We start from the raw sequence: 8,719 nt of genomic DNA on the forward strand, positions 1-8,719 counted from the left end.
TGGTTTCCTTGACTTGTTGAGTAATCTGCTCCATAATGTGTTTTTATAATTGAGCGAGATGAAAAGTGAAATTGATAAAGATGCATAATTGGTTTCTCTTTTTATTGAGTGCTTCTGTTCAGATTTTTATGTTGTCTTCCTGCAGAATGTTAAAATTCAAAGAAGATTTTGCAGATGGTATTTAAATTGTTTTCTTTTCTCTAAGCTGTTTCAGTCCACAGTATTATGTTCTATGTCTTACATGAAATAACTAGTCTTAAGAAGCAAGATGATCTTGAAATATGTTGGAATTTTTTTTCTAGCTTGAATAAATGGAACATAAATGGACATTATAGAAGTAATTTATATACCTCCAGTTATAATAAAATACTTTATTCATTCCTGAGAAATGTGGATGAAATCCCTTACAAGTATTTTTGAACCAAAACAAAATGGTACCACAAATAGCAAACAGCTTGGTTTCAGACATTTCCAAGGGGGAAATCTAGGCATTAAATGTTAATTCAGGTTAGTTATATCACATAATATTTTGACACCTAGCTTGAAGATATCTGGGTTGATATACTAAATCAAAGAAACACTTACAATTTGATTATGTTCTCTCCTATTTTATAATTATTGACTCATAAAATGTAAATAATTACATAAATGATCAGCCAAATTAACAGGTAATTAAGTATAAATTAGAGATACATTAACCTGGTCTTGTAACCCATACATCCTGGACCTGGAATATGTCAAAATACTTAAAACAAGTAATTTAAATAGATGATAGATAGATAGATAGATAGATAGATAGATAGATAAAGGAAGGAAGGAAGAGCAAGATTGGATGGATGGATGTATGGATGGATATCTAGATATTAAGAGAAAATATTGCCATGAAAAATAAAAGCTATAGAGTACTATAGCTCTCTACAGAAGTCTTGTGAGGAACCTGACTAAATAATTCAGACTAAATTGCTTCAGATATGATTCAATTCAATTATGTGACAAGAATAACATTGTGGCTTCTGGATGTAATAGGAGAACTTCCTAGCACAGGTAAATCAAGATCATTCAGTGATTCCTTATGTCAACAATATATACTTAGTTCCTATTGTGAGCTCAGAGACAAAGTGAGTGTTTTGGTTGGAACATAATATAAGCAAAAGCCTTATTCTGTTCCCTAAGGCACTTTTATTAGTTAGAGAGACAACACCAGACACACATATACACAAACACAAACATATACTTTAAACTCAGCTAGACCAAGTTTATTAACCAATCTATGTAGAAATGTGAGAAAACATGATGACCTTACAATATTCCCATCAACTGAAATATTTATTTTTCTTTTCAAAGGAAGTACAAGCAATATTTTGAAGTAAGTAGAAATAACAGAGGTATGGAGGAAAATGTTGATTTTCTACATTTTATAGTGTTGGAAATTGCGTTTTTTGTATTATGCTTTTATTGTGCCCTTTTCTCCTGTAATGAACTTGTCACTATAAAGTTGATTTCAAACATTAATATCTATTTACTTGGCCAAAGCTTATTATATATTCTTGGCTTTGATTTTAATTATTACAAAGTAGCATGTGATGATCTTTTGGTGGAAAAAAAACCTACTCTGAGCATGATTGATTGTTAGTTTATTATGCCGAGTAAGGTGGTTTAAAATATTTGTAAGTGTTTTCTGATGAATAACTGTTAAATACAGTTTTGAGAATACTGATTTTTAAACCCAATCATGCTGTTTAAAACAAAAAAGAGGAAGAAGCAAAGGAGTAAGCTAATTGTAAGATGTGGCTAAAAGAAGCTAATCTATTCTTAACCTTACTTCATAAGTGACAGTAAAATTAAATGGAGACAATCATGAATCACAGGAGGATGAGAGTTGGGTAACTAATTGGCCTATTTTCTGTGCTGTCAGAATCCTCTCAAGCAATTTTCTTCAATTATAACTGCAAATCAGCATGCTATTTCCTCCACGTGAACCATCCATTGCCTGAGGACTAACTAGGTATCCTGGGATAACTCATGATGAATTGTTAGATACCATTTTCCACTAGTGAATCATTACAGGGAGTTCACAGTGAAATACCAGCATTAAAACTCTCTAAAAGTTCAGGATGAAAAAATCCACACAAAAAATGCATTATGTGCAAAAGGCTGACTGCCTTGGTCATCAACAAGAATTAGATCTTTCTACTAGCAAACTGTGAAACAACAGCAACAAAAAGCAAAAGAGAAGTCAAAATATTGCCCCCATATGCTGACCTCTCTGCTTGATATGCTTGGTCCCCTAGTACCAAATAAATGCTATGCTAGCCAGAGACCGCTGGTATCTTCAGTTTGGATTGTGCCTTTGTTCTGTAATTTTAATGCAATCAACTCTGCTGCTCAGAGTCACTTATACCCTCTCTAATTTTACCTGGTTATATGATTTCCTATGACACATAACCTTGTCTTCCACATATCAACATCCCTATATTGTTCTGCTAGAAATTAAAAAAAAGAAAGCGCAATAGTTGCAGGTTGTCACTTAAAAAAACAACAACACACACACATATTAATTAGTCAAATGCTCTTTTTCCAAAATTCACGTTCCTTTTATGCCAATACAGTAGCTATCTGACAGGGAGAATTCAAAAACTACCAGGGAAGTGATCCTATCTTCTATGGACATATCCAGTTGTAAAACAAGAAAATAAAATGTTCTGGGAGAACTTCTAAAGTATAGGTTATTTTTTACTTTTATAATTGACTTTTTGGGTTTAGGAGTCTAAAGTGTCATCCAATATATTACAATCCATGTAATAAGGAGACATTACTAAATCATATCTATTTTAATATGCCATCATGAAATTTAATTGGAAATTGTTAACAGTTACTGTAATGGTATTTAAGTGTATTTTTAGCACTTCAATGAAGCATATATTAGGGGATTTTGTACAAAGTGTTTATTTAGTAAATGTTGAAGAAGGAGATTTTTAAAGCACAGATCTATTAGGTATGACACAGAGATTTACAAATAAAGAGGGGAATGTACATGATGAATATACACTCTTGGCATTTATATGACTGCTCTTAGGAAATTACATTGACTTAAATGTCAATAGCTATTTAGACACCTGAGTCCAGGCTTTGAGAAGAAAAGAACACATCTTTAGCCTGTAAAGAATCTTGTAGATATCCAAAAATATAACTTGAGGGCTTCCCTGGTGGCGCAGTGGTTGAGAGCCCGCCTGCCGATGCAGGGGACGCGGGTTCGTGCCCCGGTCCGGGAAGATCCCACATGCCGCCAAGCGGCTAGGCCCGTGAGCCATGGCCGCTGAGCCTGCGCGTCCGGAGCCTGTGCTCCACAACGGGAGAGGCCACAGCAGTGAGAGGCCCGCGTACCGCAAAAAAAAAAAAAAAAATATATATATATATATATAAAACTTGAAATATGTAAACACATCATATACTATTAAAATAAAGTAGATTGAACTCTCTCTAAAACTATACAAGACCTCAAACAAAGCTGTATTTATTCCTTAGTTTATTTTGGTTTTGTTCTGAGATTGGTTTGACGGTTACCAAGGAAATCTGCACAACAAAGTATGTGTTGAATGGTGACAGATTTCATTTCCTTTTGGCTTTTTAGTGTTTTATATTAAGAATTCTTTCAGTGGTTGGACACCACACTCAAAAGAACTTAATCTACCCAGAAGAGCAAAAGTTGACATTTTTAAAACAATAAAGCAAAATTTTTTGTTGTGAGTCAGTGAAAATCAAACCACGTATACAATAACTGCTTCTAGGTGGGAGACTGAGAATATTGATTATTTCTGGAATTGCAGTTATACTAAAATTGTATGATCTAATACCAATGCATCCTTCCTACATTTTAAACTTTAAGAAGGCAGAGTTCTTGCTTGATATTTTTTTCTCATACACTAGGTTCTAAGACAGTACCTATGAACATAATGGTTTCTCAATAATTATGTATTAAATGAATGCTTGATGGGTCATTAAAATCAAGACAAAATGCTAAGATAAAACAACTTCATGGGAGTGATGTCAGTATCATGGCAGAAGAAGATGCTCCCTTTGGCTCTCCTCTTCAGTCTACAAGTAGTAAAACATCCATAACTCAACAAAGGTTCCACTGTCCAACACACCAGGATGCCAGGGAGATCCACACATCTGTACATCTGAAGGTGGGTTGACTGGAAGACATAGTGGTGGTGGAACAAGGGAAACAGTGGAGGCAGTGCTCACAATTTAGAGCTACCACCTGCAGTGGCTGAGCACACAGCCAGAGAACCTGGTAACAGCAGTAAAGATGGTGCATATGATTCCAGCTTCCCAGCCACAGCAGCACCCAAGATCATAGGGAACATGGCACCTACAGCAGCAGGGCCCATGATCTAGGTCCCACCAGGTGTGGTGACACCTGCAACTTTGGCCCCCTGTCCACAGCAGTGGCACCTGTGACCTGACACCCCTGGATGCAGCAAAGAAGTATGACCCAGACCCCCCTACCATTATTCTCCCCCTGCCACATCAGTGGTGCCCGCAACTTAGGCAATCCTGGAAACAGCAGAGGTGCCCACCATCATCCCAGTACCTCCAAGAATGATGGCAATGATAGCAGTGACATTGGCATCATCAAGTCACCCACAACCCAGGGGGCATGAGCAGTGATGACAAGAGCATTGGTGACACCTCTGGCAGAGGCAGAAGAGGGTGGAAAGTGCCTATTCTCAAACTGAAGGCAGTTCAGGTAAAAGAAACCAAAAATTTGTGCAATAGCACCACCAAATTAAAAAAAAAATAAAAAGAACTCTAATTACCAATTTATTGAATTGTTAGAATTAAAGCAAACAAAGATTGAACTAAACAAGAAATGCGCTTGCTACTTCAAATGTAGCAGCAGAGGAACAACACATAAAGCACCATGAAAAATCATAGTAACACAGGGATCAGAAAAAGAAAATGACACCTCTCCAGGAATCTAACTCAAAGTCCTGGAAGACTGTGATCTAACTGACAGAGAATTCAAAATAGCTGTCATAAAGAAACTCAACAAGCTACAAGAAAACTCAGAAAGGCAGTTCAGTGATCTCAGGGATAAAATTAATGAACAGAAGGAATACTTTATCAAAGATATTAAAACTCTAAAAAACAAACAGAAATTATGCAGCTGAACCACTCAATAAATGAGATAAAGAATGCATTAGAAAGCAGTAGAAATAGAGCAGGCCATATGAAAGAGAGAATTAGTGACTTCGAAGATAGAAATCCAGAAATGACTATAGCAGAAGAGGAGAGAGTAATGAGTTTTAAAAATGAATAAATACAACAAGAATTATCCAACTCCATTAGAAAGAGCTACATACGGGATGGTAAAGGTACCCCAGAAAGAGAAGAGAGGGAAATGGGAGCAGAGAGTTTATTTCAAGAAAAATAGCAGGGAACTCCCCAAACCTGGTGAAGGAAATGGATATAGAAGTTTACCAAGGTAAGAAAATGCCTAACTAACTCAGCACAAAAGGCCTTCTCCAAACACATTAGGGTAAAACCATCAAAAGTTAATGACAAATTTTTAAAGGCAGACAGGGAAAAAAGAAAGTGAACTACAAAGTCACCCCCATTAGGCTATCAGCAGATTTCTCAGTAGAAACCCTCCAATCCAAGAGAGAGTGGAATGATATACTCAAAATATTTAAAGATAAAAACTGTCAGCCAAGAAGACTCTATCCAGCAAAGTTATTATTCAGTTATGAAGGAGAAATAAAGGCTTTCCAAAACAAACAAAAGCTGAGGGAATTCATCACCACTAGGCTTGTTTTACAAGAAATGTTGAAAGGAGCTCTTCTATCTGAAATGAAAAGTCAAAAAAGTACACAAAACTTTTAGTAAGGTGACAAATAGAAGCAGAAAACTGCAACTCTATATTAAAATAGGCGGTTAAATAATCACAGCATAAAGGCTAAGTGTAAAAAGCATTAAAGCTAACTATAGCTACTTCAATTTGGTAACAAACTCACAACATAAAAAGGAATAATTTGTGACAAATAAAAACACAAAAGGGTAAGAGAAAAGGGACAGAACCTGTATAGGCAACGGAAATAAGATGCTATCTGCAGGAAAAAAGACTATTGCATCCATGAGATGTTTTATACAAACCTCACGAAGAACAAATAATGCAAATCTAGAGCAGAGACAAGGAACATAAAAAACAAGAAGAAACTGAGAAAAACATCACAGAAAACCACAAAACGGAAGTGGCAAACAGAAACAAAAGGAAAAAAAGAAAAAAAGAAACACAAGGAAAAAGAAAAATGGAGATAACAGAGCAAGCAGAAACAAAAGATAAAATCGCAATACTAAATCTTCATTTATCACCAATCATCCGAATTGGAAACTGACTGAATTCACCAATCAAAACACAGAGAGTGGCTAGACTGGCTTTTAAAAAGACCCAACTATGCTGCCTCCAGAAAACACATCTCAGCTCAAAAGGAAAACATAGGCTCAAAGTGAAGGGAAGAGAGATGATACTCCAAGCAAATGGCAAGCAAAAGAAAGTAGATGTAGTCATACTCATAAAAGACAAAATAGACTTCAAGTCAAAAAAGGTAATGAGACAAAGATGAATGTTATATGATAAAGAAGGAAAGTTACATCAAGAAGGCATAACATTACACACACACACACACACACACACACACACAGATGCATCCTACCACAAGAGCACCAAAATATATAAAGCAATTATTAACAGACTTACAGGGAGAATTTGACAGCAACACTATAATACTAAGGAAGTATAACACCAGATGTACATCAATGGATAGATCACCCAAACGGAAAGTCAACAAGGAAACAGCAATCTTGAAGGAAACTTAGATCAGAGAAACTTAATAGATACATACAGAACATTTCACCTAAAAGGAGCAGAATATACATTCTTCTCAAGTGCACATGCAATATTCTCAAGAATAGACCATATATTGGGAGACAAAACAAGTCTCAATAAATTTAAGAAGATTGAAATAATATCAAACATCTTTTCTGACCAAAATGGTATGAGACTAGAAATCAACTACAAGAAGAAATCTGGAAAATCACAAACATGTGGAGAATAAACAGCATGCCACTGAAAAAAGTACTGGGTCAAAAAGAAATCAAAGGAGAAATTAAAAAATATCTGATGGACAATGAAAATAAGACATACCAAAATCTATGGGATTCAACAAAACTGGTACTAAAAAGGAAGTTTATAGCAATACAGGCCTATCTCAAGAAGCAAGAAAAGTCTCAAATAACAATGTAATCTTACACCTGAAGGAACAAGAAGAACAAATCCCAATGACAGTAGAAGAAAAAGAATAATAAAAATCAGAGAGGAAATAAGTAAAATAGACACCTAAAAGGCAATAGAATAGATCAATGAAACTAAAAGCTCATTCTTTGAAAAGATAAACAAAAATGTCACATCATTAGCTCGACTCACTAAGAAAAAAAAAGAGAGAAAGCTCAAATAAAATCAGAAACAAAATAGAATAAGTTACAGAAAATACCACAGAAATATAAACGATTATGACACTATTATGAACAGCTATATTGAAACAAATTGGACAACCTAGAAGAAATAAATTCTTAGAATCATACAAACTTTCAAGATTGAATCATGAAGAAATAAAAAGTCTGAATAGAATGATCACTAATAAGGAGACTGAAATAGTAATCAAAAACCTCCCCAAAAATAAAAGTCTGGAACCATATGGCTTAACTGGTGAATGCTAACATTCAAAGATTATTTAATGCATACTCTTTTCAAAAAAAAGTCAAGAAAAAGGAATGCCTCCAAGTTCATTTTACAAGGCTAACATTACTGTGATACCAAAAAAGGATAGAATCAAGACACAAAACAGAAAATTATAGGCCAATATCTATGGTGAATATAGATGGAAACATCCTCAACAAGATATTAGCAAAACAAAAACAACAATACATTAAAAGGGCCATACACCATAACCAAAAGGGATTTATTCTAGGGATGCAAGGATGGTTCAACATCTGCAAATCAATCAACATAATACACCACATTAAGAAAACAAAGGATAAAAATCATATGATCAGCTCAACAGACACGGAAAAAGTATTTGACAAGACTCAAAACCCATTATGATAAAAACTGTACATAAAATGAGCATAGAAGGAATGTACCTCAACTTAATAAAGGCAATACATGACAAAACCACATCAAACATCACAGCGAACAGTGAACAACTGAAAGCTATCCATCTAAGATAAGGAACAAAACAAGGATACACACTCTCGCCACCCTTATTCAACACAGTATTGGAAGTCCTAGCAAGGAAAAGAAATAAAAGGCATCCAAATTGGAAACAAAGAAGTAAAACTATCACTATTTGAAGATGATACGATTTTATATGTAGCACACCCTAAAGACTCCACCAAAAAACTACTGGAAATAAAAAAATGAATACAGTAAAAATTCAAGGTACAAAATCAATATACAAAATCACTTGTATTTCATACATTAAAAACAAACTAGCAAGAGGGCAGACAGCAGAAGCAAGAAGAACTACAATCCTGCAGCCTGTGGAACAAAAACCATATTCACAGAAAGATAGACAAGATGAAAAGGCAGAGGGCTATGTACCAGATGAAGGAACAAGATAAAACCCCAGAAAAACAACTAAATGAAGTGGAGATA

Source organism: Physeter macrocephalus, chromosome 21 (assembly GCF_002837175.3).
Source record: "Physeter macrocephalus isolate SW-GA chromosome 21, ASM283717v5, whole genome shotgun sequence".
NCBI lineage: Eukaryota > Metazoa > Chordata > Mammalia > Artiodactyla > Physeteridae > Physeter > Physeter macrocephalus.